General features: G+C 41.1%; 1 long non-coding RNA gene across 2 annotated transcripts in view; it reads right to left on the bottom strand.

Annotated features, from left to right (window-relative positions):
• Positions 1–1959: 1959 nt before the first annotated feature.
• The window catches only part of LOC113459441 (uncharacterized), a 110076-nt gene continuing 99472 nt past the window's right edge, over positions 1960–12563 (bottom strand). For both annotated transcript variants that reach the window (XR_003380671.2, XR_012578120.1), the window contains exon 4: positions 1960–2836. This is a non-coding gene — a long non-coding RNA (uncharacterized LOC113459441). The remainder of the gene's footprint in view (positions 2837–12563) is intronic.

Genomic DNA, 12563 nt, shown 5'->3' with positions numbered 1-12563 from the left:
GGGACACAATTTGTTTCTTCAAGAAGCTTTTCTCACAGAGAAACATTAACCAGATTGTTTCCTTTATAGAATTAGTAAATCAGATTCAGCAGTTGGTCTTGTCTCAGCCAGTTTGGTCTTCTGTTCTCTGCACCTCCATCAAGAGCTTTGTCTTTACTGTCACTACTTCTGCATCTTGGTCTGTTCTAGAAAATGTTACTGAGTACATGCAATATTGTTACAAGGGACAAATGTCACTGTTGGGCAGAAGTCTGCCTAAATGACTCTTCATAAATTCATGGAAATCAGCATTGAATTCACTGGCAGAGATCTCTGTAAACTGAGCACTAGACTTCTCTATATGCATTTGGTTGTGGTCAGGCCTAAGATAGTAATATCTCTATCTACACAGACAAAGTGTGGAATCCAGGCTTGAGAACAGCTCAGCACGCATTGGAAACCCTAATAAATGCCACAGTTTGAAATTGTTGACATGGTTTTGCAGTACCTAAAGGACTCACAAACAAGCAAGTTTATTTCTGTGTGATCTCCTGGAGGGCAGGCAGAGAACATTTCTGTTTGGAGGGAGGGACTGAAAGCTAAATGATTCTTTCACAGCTACTTTAGTGAACCTCTGGGAATCTCTTCAAGGACAAAACCAGACAATGCCATTGGATTATCCAAGCATGAAAGAAGTGACATTACCTTCCACTGAACTACGCTCAAGTGCAAACCCAGAACAGCGGGTTGTCTCTGTGAGTGGGTGAGCTCAGGTGAAGAAATGGCTGAAAGAAGAACATCCACCTAATGGAGTGAGGCAACTGCAGGACTTTTGTGCTCTCCTCCAGGCTTCACCACTGTAAGAGCAGGAGAACAAAACGTGTCTCTTTTATTACGAGTGTAATTACACTGGGGGTATGAGACTGGAACATCTCCACATAGCCTTTTTAAACTCTCACACCTTAGGAACTTCGATGTATGCATGTCCATAGGAAATATTTTCTAATCACCAAAACTGCTCATTACTGTCACACAAAGCATCTATCAGGATCCATAAGGATCTCTGTGTAGGATCCAGCAAGGGCACCCTTGCAAAGACATTCACAGATCAGAAAATTTACAAAATCACAGAACAGCTTGAGTGGAAGAGACCAGTAAAGGCCATTTAGTCTAAGCCCCTGCAATGAGCAGGAACATTTTCATCTACAGCAAGTTTCTCCGAGCCTTGTCCAATCTGACCTTGAATGTTTCCAGGGATGGGGGACATACCACCTCTCTGGGTAACTTGTCCCAGTGTTTCACCACCATCAACATAAAAAACTTCTTTTCTTGTACCTAGTCTGAATCTACCCTCTTTAGTTTAAAACCATTACCCTTATCCCATCACTACAGGTAAAATAAGCCCAGATCCCTCAGTCTGCCCTCAAAGAAGAGGGCAGATCATTTGATCATTTTTGCAGCCCTCCTCTGGAGCTGTTCAAACAGATCCATGTGTTTCTGTACTGAGGACTCCAGAGCTGGATGCAGCACTCTAGATGGTCAGACCAGTGCAGAGTACAGGTGCACAACCACCTCTCTTGCCCTGCTAACCACATGTTTTCAGATGCGACCCAGGGTGCAGTTGGTTTCTAGGCTGCAAGGGTACATTGCCGGGTCATGCCTATCTTTTCATTCACCAATAACTCCATGTATTTCTTGGCAGGGCTACTTTCTGTACCTTTCATCCCCCAGCCTGTGTTGATGCTGGAGTCACTTCAACCCAGGTGAAGCTGGCACTTGGCCTTGCTGAATCCCATGAGATCTCCCTAAGTCCCACCCTCGAGCTTGTCCAGGGCCTTCCAGGTGACTCCTGTTTCTCAGGGGTGCTGACCCTATCATAGCTTGGTGTCTATTTGCAAACTTGCTGAGAGTGCACCACTGCCTGTGTATGGAAAGCGAAGGGAGATGACCCATCCTTTGATCAGCATCAAACTCCAATTTATTGATCAACCATGCACATTTTTATAACGGTGTTAATTAAGTTCATACATATTGCAAAACCCGAGCTCATCATTGGTTACAGATTAAACACCAACCGCTCCTTTTGTTTTCAATACCTGTGGTTTGTTATTGAAACAAAGATTTGTGTTCTCACCCTGATATGAATGGCTCTCAAGGCTTCCATGTTTGTCACTTTTGCTTTCCCATACCTTATCCAAGGACAAGGTATTTACTTGTTATTGAAGACAGGCTTGAGAACTCTTGCTGTTTACATAAACGTTTCTGAGAAACAGACTTGAGAATTAGCTGCTTACAGCTGCCTTTTACTTTTCCATCAGCTGTCTATTTTCATGGCCTTTTTTCCTTCAAGCCATGTCTGAGCAAAATTCTCCAACACCTGTGTCACTGGTGAAGACATTGAAGACCAGTCCCGCCACAGACCCCTGAGGGACACCACTCATCACCGATGTGGACATTGAGCAACTGACCACTACTGAATTAACCACTCCTGATTTTATTTAGCAATTAAGTAACAAATGGATTAAGAATTTGCAGATGGTATTTACTCATCCCTTGCAATCAGCTCTCTTGTTTATACAGTTCTAGCTGGTTACGTGATGAAAGTGTGTACACACAACTGATGAGCCAGCATCTTTTGCTGGGTGGGCCATTGATGAACAGAGGTTTTGACACTGACTTTCACAGAAATGGGTCTGAATCTTCCCAGCACTCTGTTTTGTTGCGGAGGTTTACTGGTCTCCCATTCTGCGGTAGGTCGCACACTGGTCACAGATTAAGCTCTCACAAGATGAGACAGCTCAGCAAGAAGACAGCAAGAAGAACTGGAAGTCTCTTCCCCATGCTTCCAGGGAAACGTCTGGAAGTAGAAATCCAAAAGCACATTGAGCCACAAGAGAGTGCAAGGATAACAAGCCACTAAGAAAGCAGGAAATATTTCCGTTAAAAGTAATCTGAAATATCACTAGAGCAAATTTCAAAATCAGTATCTTCACTCATCAAAAGTCATCTTTATTGCTCATTTTGTCTCTGATTAGATTACTGACAATTCAGAAGCATGGCTTTGATTTATAATTCAATCAACTTGTCATCAATAGCAGGTCTGAAAATACATTTGCAAAAGGAAAGAGTCAATCAGATACAGAGGGCAAGCTGCCAAAAGGCTCCAGCTATTAATTCTGAGCAGAATTTGGTCTGATTTGATATTAAATAGCTGACTCACTAGTTTCCTAGCATGCAAAGAAGATAGAAACTAATCATAGCTGAATCAGAGAATTATTAAAGTATTTTTAGAAAGAATTAGTACCCTAATTCTTTTTCATGGTGAAAAAGAATTTCATTTATCAAACCTTCACACATCTTGGGAGAACTGCTATCTCATTTATCGTGTGATTAAAAAAGCCCTCTTAACATTGACTTGAAGATGATTAGTTACTGTCATAACATCATCTCACTAGATATGAGGTACTCACAGGGATGCATTTCCCCAAGGCAGTCAATTCTAGGGCACCTACTCTAAGCAACAGTAGGACAGAGCAGGTTCTTGAATAGCAGCAATCTTTACTTGCACATGAGATAAAGTCTATGGATGTTGTATACTGTTTTCATCCAAAAAAAATACAAGGATAGGCTCCATCAGATATTAGGGACTAAAATGTTTTAAACACTCTCTTGAAATCACAAATGACTGGATTATTTGGGGCCTTTTCTGTGCAGATTCCTCTTGGTGTATATCTCACTGGATTCTACCCTGTAGGCTTTCTCAGCCAGGCTGTCTTCAGAAGTGTGTCTGGATTTACTACCAGGTGTAGTGGCACAATTGATAGCTCTGCTTTGACATTTACCACAGACTTGCAACTTTCATCTTAGAACCGGGTATTTCTCAGGAAGATTGATTGTCACAACCTGGACTTAAGCACTTGGCTAATTGTTGTCTGGAGCCCTGCTAAGTTTTAATTTTACTATTTGCCTTAAATTAAATTCCTTTTTTGTAAGAGTGTCAAATTTGATCAGATTAGTCTTTTCCAGTATAAACTTGTCAGAAACTAAAAAGTAGCTTCATTTCCACCTAGGCTTTTGTCAGTACAATGGAAAAGTACATTTCAAGTGATGTATTTATACAAGTAAATTACATTCCAGCCTCAGTCTTTTATGTTTAATGTGTCAGATTTAATCCCTCAACAAATTAGAAAGCCAATGTTTGTATTGTTTTCCTAAGTCACATGCAGATTTTATTACCACTCATGAGTGGAGATAATACATTCAGCTTTTCTTACACCCTAAGTAATGCAATTAAATAATAAGTACTAATGACTGCATTCTTGTTGAAAATATATTTAGGTTTCTTAATTGAACAGATTCCTCTGTGACTTGAAAAATCTAGACTTCTTCTAAACAAAGTTTAGAGATAAGCCCAGAAGCAACTAGAGGCACATACAGTATGTTCTCATCATAATATACCAGAGAGAACAAGAAAATAGTGTTGGAAAAGACCATTAAAGATCTAAAATATATTAATCCTATTCTTAGAGATCTGCCTAAGCACAGACTACAAGGACAGTGGAAAAAGACAAAAGCTGATAAGTGTTTACCTCATAACTGGTGTTTTTTCTCTTCGCAGTCTCTCCTCTCACTCTTTAATTCCATCTCTCATGGTTTTTTTTTTACTGTCTCTTCCCCTGTTATCCCTTTCCTCATGCCTTCCTGCACAATGTTCTCTTCAGCTCTCTTGCCATCTAGGTAATTTTTTGTCCTCTGCAGAACCAGAGCCTAGCATTTTTGCTGTGCCACCTTCTTTCTTTTAATTTTTCCCTCAAATATCCCCAGCCACAACCCAACTAGAGTTTACTCTCCTACCAGTGCTTTTCTCTGCATCTTCCCATACTTTTCCACTCCAACTATTTTCCCCCACTGTATGCCAGTTGGCTTCCATTTTCTTTTCTCTTATTTTGACCTTGTTTCTCCTATTGTCTTTTCTTTTCACAGGTACCCCAGATTCTCCTTTTTCTCATTTCTATAATTATGACTTATCCTTTTCCTGCTTCTTTCAGGTCTCTATGTTTTTCAAGATTCTCAATGTCTCAATTTCAAATATCCTTTCTGTACCTTCTTCCATTTCTCCATCTTCTCTATTTCTTTCCAAATCCCTTTCCTCTCCTCTTTGCTTTCCCTCTCTACCACCTCACTCTGCTCAGGTTCTGTTTCAGCACAGATGTTGTAATGCCTCTACAGCCACCCTGCCAGACTACAGAGGGGGAAAAAGCAGCATGTCAGTCCATGGCAAGGAGGCAAAGGTAACTCCTCACCACAAAACTCACGGGCTGAACAATAAAGTTAGTTGAAAGTGCTTTGAGAGCTTCCTCCACATCCTTAGCACAGAAAGACCTAGATCCCCATGCTCCTGCTACGCACAACACTTTGGACAGTGGCTTATTTGAATAATTTGTGTAGCTCTTGAGACCATGTGCTCAGCTTCTATTTTTGGTTTTGTTTTTTATTCAGCTTCTTTTTTATGGTTTTGTTTTTTATTCCTGACCAGATACTAAGGATATACAGAGAATCAAAGAACACTGCAAGGAACTTTTTGAACCTGGGCTAGCCTTGATGTTTTATCAGGCTGCTTGACTCATTTGGATACTCCTATTTCACAGTAATCCTGCTTTATGAGCACTGTACTGTGCAGATAAGCCGTCTGCCTTGCTGCATCGCTTCTTGTAGTGCTTTCATTCCTTTCTTGAATGCTTGTCCCTCTGCTAGTCAGAGACATGCCTGCCCATACTATGGAGAAACAGGCTTTCTTCCCTCATCTCAGCTCTGATGAGGCTTGGAAGGTACTGGAAAGCCAAGTTCTGCCCAGTGCCAGCCCGCAGGAGACCCAGAGTTTATTGTCCCCTTAACGCTGCTCCTGAACTGCATGACAAATATTTCATGGAACAGTGGAGTTGTTCTCTACCATCTCTATTCCCATTGCTCAACTGTACTGGTGTGAAACAAGCAGCTCTTGCTTATCCTGCTGCATCTCTTGCAGGCACTACCCCAGCTGAAGCTCTGCTGCTAGGGTAACTAGAGTTCAGAACTAATGGTCTTCAAGCCTATTTCTACTTCTTCCTCTATGGGACCATAGAGATGGTGTATGAAGCAGTTAGAATGCAGAGCATGATCATTTGTATAGCCACAGATGGTCCTGCTTAGTTATTAGAGAAAGCAAAAGGAATCTAATCTTTATTGAAAAGAGGAATATCTAACATACTTTTTATATAATTTTTTCAGTTTAGCTCTTCTAATGGTTTTCTTGCAGCTGCTGTTGTGTGATGGTATTTGTGGAAGATGAATGCAAACAGTGATGGGCTGTGGACACCAGGGACTAAATCAGTTTGCCTGGATGGCGGGAGCAATGCTTATGCATGATCAACTCCCTCTGGGTTGCCAAGGAGCAATATTCTAACAGTTAAACAAGCAACTTCTTGTCTTTCTTCCTAGCTATAGGGTAAAGGGCAAGAAATAGTCAAGTGTCAATGAGGAAAAACCAAGGGATTAAAAACAATAATTTGGTTTTGTAGGATGACTCCTCTCCTTACTGTGATATAGCTTCCCCTGCATGGTAGATTCCCCTGGGCTTTAAAGTTAAAGGCTGAAAACTGAGTTAAAAAATCTCAGTGTAGAAAGGTATCTACTTCTAAAAGGTATTTTCTCCCTCACCAGCTGACTTTGCCAGTCAAGCAGAAAAGGAAAGGAGCTAGTGATCAACTGTTACTTGTCTTCTTATCTGGGAGTACTGTTTAATTATGATGCAAAATGTAACATCTCTATAATTTGAAGCTGCTCCTTTCTGAGGCTTAATTTTGATTTGGACTGTGCCCCTGTTTGAAGGGAAAGGAACCACCCATATGAACATGAAGCTGGAATGATGCTAATCTTCCCCTGAGCAGAGGGGTGTACAGAATTTCAGTCTAAGGCACAGCAGCACAGACTCAGCTCCAGAGATAAAATTAGGGCAAAAAGGGAAGTGTATCTGTTAGAAGCATCAATTCTTTTGTGCACTCCTCCCAGGAACCTGCTCTTCAACTCCTTATTACCACCAGCAGAACAAAGCAGATGCTATGTGAGTCAGCAGTGGACTCCTAATGAAAAGTATAGGCCTTTTTTGGTTTTGCAGTTTTAGTAGTTCTCACAGCTATCTGTAATGAACAATTTTCAGTGACAGAAAATCATAGGAAAGGTCATTTGATTCTGCACTAACCTTTCAATGCAAAAAGATACTTAACCAAACCAAATTATTTTTGTTACAGCTGCTAAAGAGGTGTGCAGGTGGCCCTTCTCTGCCTATCCTTTAATGTGAAATCACTGCCTGCTGTTTGAATGCTTTCTGAGTTGACAAAGCCAAGCATTAAAGCCCAATCTTTGCCCCTTGAACAGCACAGAGGAGGTATGCAAGCTACTTTTGAGGACGGAAGGTGGTATCACAAAATATGCTAAGAGACCAAGAGAAAGATGTTGCTTCTTTGTACAACAGAGTGCTCTGGATATCATCTCTTTCCTCAGCTGTTGTGCTTTAAAGAGGAGGGCAATGGTAGCAGGCCTGGAGATCCATACATTGCAATAAGGCAAAAAGAAGGCACAAAATATTTGGTATCTTTGCAAGAAATAATAGGATTGCTACCAGCATTTTCCATTTTCAGCAAATGTGAGAAAACTGTATGAGGAGCCAAAATGCAGGAGGGGCAAGGTCTACCACCTTTCAAAATGTATGAATCGGCCAAAAGGCTTACTATGGACTTAGATCTAAGAAATGCAAAATGCTACACATGAAAGCGAACTCCATGTGTTGGTGCAGGCTGGAGACTGCAGAAAAGGATCTTGGGGCCCTAGTAAGAAAGAGGTCACCTTGAATCAGCAGTAAGTTCTTGTAGCAATGCAAAAGCATCAAAAGTAGGTCAGAGGAAATGATTCACTTCTACTTGGCACTTGCAAGGCTGCATCTGGCATAGTCTTCAGTTCTGGGAGTGAGTCTAGAGGGAGGTCAGTAAGATGGTGAGGAGCTGCAGCACATGGCCTTTGGGACGATAAGGGAAGTGGGGAGAAAATAAAAAAATTCAAATAACTCTCTTCAGCCATCTAGTCAAGAATATAGAGAAGAGAGTTCTAATGAACACAAATCTTGCCTCTTGTGAGAGATGGGCAGTCAAAGGACAATGGATAGTGATCACTGTTCACAGGAAACAAAGTTTGAACTGGTCATAAGGCGAAACTTTCTCTGTGACAGTGATTAAGGACTGTGACAGGCTGTCCAGAGACATCGTGAGATCTCCATTCTCCATCCTGGGACGTTTTCAAATTTGACAGGAAGACACCCTGAGCAGCTTCATATAACATTGCACTCTGCTGTGACTTCAGCAGGGAGACTGGAGAGCTCCCGAGATCACTTCCTACCCAGAGTATTCAATGACATGTGTGAAGTGGCAGCATCTGGAGAGCTACTACAGAGCACCTAGCAGGTTTGGGGTATAGGGTGTTCAGTACTATTAAAAGCTGAAAGAAGATGGATCCCATTTGTTTAGTAAAAAGAGCTAGGCATGGAATGGTATCCATGGCATCAACTGTCCTCTTTAGTATCTTTAAAATGGACGGCATACTATAGTTTTAAATGCAGGTTTGCAATGACTTTATAAGAGGATTATCTATAAAGCACTGCATTCTATTTTCTCCTCACCAAGCCATTCCTCATGAGTATGACCTATTTTAGAGGTTCCTGAAGAGATTTGGGGAGAATTTCAGGTTTTGTTTACAAGAAAATGTTGCAGAAAAACACTCTGGTAAATGTTACCATGAAAGACAACTGATTTTCTAGACGACAAATAGAGACCTAGAATATTTTAAAATGAGAAGGAATGTCAAGATTTTCAAGTGAGTCTCATGACTTTTCAAAGCCTGACTTAAGGTTGTGTAATACCTGTGATCAGCAATACCATGCGGAGAATATGGTTGAACAAAAGTTATTTTGGAAATGTGTTGCTGGAGTTCTTCCATCTCAAGAGCATGAGGAAGAAAACTCCCCAGGCTGTGAGCACCAAAGTCTAATGGGAAGTCCAGAAGGTAATCAATAAATGCAGGCTCACCTCCAATATTTAGGAGCTCTGAGTTTACATCAAACACAGAGCTCCTAAATATTGGAGCTGATGTGGCTCAGAAAGATCACTTGAGATTTAACAAGGCTGGAAATATAGCAAGAATCATTGTCCTCTGCTTGCAAGAGCAAGGGCCCTTCAGGCAGTATTCACTTGAGCAGTGCAGTCAGAAGATGCTGACCTAGAGTAATTTTGTTCCTAGCACAGAATGCTTCAGCAGGTAAGTGAATGGGGTGAGACCAGAGCAAGTAATAAAAACACTGTGGAGAAAATGAGCTGATGAAACCCTTTCAGTTTCACTTTCTGGAGATGGAAGGACTCTCTCTCAATGACTGCTTTTTTACCCTGTGATATTAAAAAAACCCAGAAGAACTTCCTGAACAGTCTTGGGATTAGTACAGTATTTAAACTCTTTTAATTACTGCGATGAAATACATGCCTTCCATTGATCTCCTTATCTGCCCCAAAGTAGTTTCAGAATTTTCATTTTGACTTCCCAAAGTACTAAGTTTGAAGAGAATTTCTGTTTACTTGTGTTAATAATTAATCAAAGGAATCAAAATGAGGTGTACATGACTAATCAACCAGTTTGTTTTACTGTCATCCATAACAATGCTGATAAGGTTTTCTGACAGCATGCAAATTAAGCTGCTGTCAGCAAAAGGCATTCCCCGTATAAAAAGCAAAAGAGGCAGGCAAGCTGCAGTTATTTCCTAGGAAAGACAGAAGCCACTTGGGAAAAGGGAGCTGCCTTTCGAAGGAAATGTCAGGGCAAGGAGGGGAATGGGATTTAATGAGATGAAAGGACAAAAGACCTGAGGCATAATTACGTCCCAGAAGATCTCACTGAGAGTTCAGCAGAACCCTCACTTAGCAGTCCTTCCACCTTCACTAGAATTAAAGTTTAATTTGGTGTCTAAGGGGAGAGGAAAGACCTGCATTATCAAGCATAGAAATCAATGAACTGTGTGCAGGAAAAGGTCACACCCCTGCTTACAGCACAGAAGGCCAAGAAGGAAAAGTTGAAGATATAAGACAGCTCAACACTTACTCTTATTGTTGGGAATGGGAGAGGTGGATGTCACCCCATAGATTTGTCACTACCTCTCTCACCATAAAAGCATTTCCATTTCCATTGAAGAGGGCAATGTAGAATTTTTTCTCTATTGTGTTTTCTCTATTTTTCTCTGTCTCAGTTGTGTCCATTGCTGTTTTTAATGTCAAAATAATTGTTGCAGAACTTTTTACCTGGTTTAATGCAAGTATCTAGCAGACAAGCGAAACACACTTTTCCATACACAGTGGACTTAAACATTTCAAGACATCTTAGCTCAGTGCATTCTCCTGGTGCTACTGGGCATTTTATCCTCCCTGCTACACCCACAAATAGACCATCAGACACCCAGTTTCTAAGTGTCCATGCAGAAACTTTTCTGAGTAACCACTAGTAACCTAAATTAGTGCAACTCATGAGCAGCAGGTGGGAGCAAGATCAGCAGACAGTGTGAAAGTACTGTTCACTGTCAACTGAATGCAGATTGCTTGAACCCCAGGCATTCCCCAGAAAGGTGGAGCTCTCTCCTTGGGGAAACACTGCTGCTGAGAACAGCGGAAACTCAACAGATACATCTGCAAATTGGGTTCTGTTGGGTGACACCACCATTCTAGTGAAGCCACCTTTGCTCTTCCAATTGCCATTTCCAATCAGCCACTCCTCAGATCTCATCCCAGGTCTCATCAGTTGCAGATACCTTAGACACTGTTCTACCACCTGATATTTTCCCAACAGCATGCCTGGGTGCACCATATATATAGTATTCTCATTATCCCAGTGCTTGGAAGCTAAAACAAGTATTTTCATTCACCTTTGAGAGTATCAACAGAAAGAGAAACCCATGTAAATCAGGTAAGCACACATACTCTCTCCAATACCTGGCCCAATAGGCAGGTAGCTTTTAGGAAAAGACATTGGCTTGATCCACATGGTGGACTTCAATGTCATCGACATGGAGTCACTTCATGGATTACCTCTCACAAGGGTGAGCATCCAACACTCCACTTCCCATTCATGCTGAAGGTGGCCTTGACATTAAATAAACTATAGTCTCACTGCTTGTTTTGCCAGCAAAACAATAGGTATGGTTCGTCCTGCAAAACACGTGTGTGCAGAGTGCAGAAAGAGTAGCTTGCCATTTAGCTTTAAAAATACCCTGTAATCTTCTTGGAACAGAAAAATTTCCTAAAGTGTCTTTCTTTACAGTTTCCAAGTATTTTGTCATGCCCAGGGAAAAGTGATTAAAAAAGGGAAATCCTGCCTCCATGTAAAAGGATTTTTCTGAGCTGAAATTCACAGCCTCAGTAGACCATAGTTTGCAGGATGCCTGCAGCTGGTCTATCACCTTTGGCTGGATTTTCAGCTACTTACACTTGCACCCCATCTTCACTAGAAGGTTGAAGCTTCTCACTTGCTTCACAGCTTTCACAATTGGTGAAATTGGTCACAATTGAGGTTACCTGGTCAACACTGAGCTTTATAAGGCATTCTGCTTCCCTCTGCCAGATCATGTGGATCCTCCATGCAACAGACCTGCTACTACAGCTGATTTAGAAGCCAGATTAAACTTTTAGATGAGATGTCCAAATTACAAACTTTTCCCGCCCATCCCTCACGAAATCCAGTGGATGCTGTAGTTATTTGTAAGACCAAGCGGTAGTTCTCACCCAAGCAAGTTTGGCATCCCACATAATTCCAGAGTAGAGAGCTGAAATAACTCCTATCTCACCCTGGCCAATGATCCCAGCTCAGGCATGGATAGTTCTCTCCCTGCACCCTGATCTGTCTGATCAAACCAAGTTAGGACTGCAACAGAGCAAGCCTACACCTTTTCAGCTGCAGTTAATCAGAGTTCATCAGCCAGGCCCTCTGAGAAACAGTGAAAACACGTCTGAATCAGTTTCGGAATTAAATCATTGTTTTCCATCCTCTTGAGTAATAAACTTGGAATTAGACCCAAAGAAAGCACTAATCCTGCTACAACTTTTACCCACTAAAAACCTACACTACTTCAGAGCTCTTGATACATGATTGTGATGGATTTTAATTTCTTGGGTGTAGATAAGGCCTTCATAATCACTTCATTGTAGGCAACCTATTTTTTTTTCAAGTGTTATTTCAATGTTTCTATCATTCAGATTCATACATCCAATGACAAAAATGTAAGAACTGAAAGATCAGCATCTATTCTCAAATATTTGCACAATGACTGTTTCAGACTGGGAGCCATCAGCTTACAAAAACCAAACCAAACCAAAAACAAACATAAAACACCAAAAGCCCAACAAAACAAACAAACAAAACCCAGCAACAATAACAAAACTCAAACAAATTCCTGCTACTATTTTGACTTCTCTGCAAAATTTTTATTATAAATTTCATTGCACAAAATGAGATTTCAGTCTTAT

This window comes from Zonotrichia albicollis, chromosome Z (genome assembly GCF_047830755.1).
Source record: "Zonotrichia albicollis isolate bZonAlb1 chromosome Z, bZonAlb1.hap1, whole genome shotgun sequence".
Lineage (NCBI taxonomy): Eukaryota > Metazoa > Chordata > Aves > Passeriformes > Passerellidae > Zonotrichia > Zonotrichia albicollis.
This window is presented reverse-complemented; position numbering and strand designations above follow the sequence as displayed.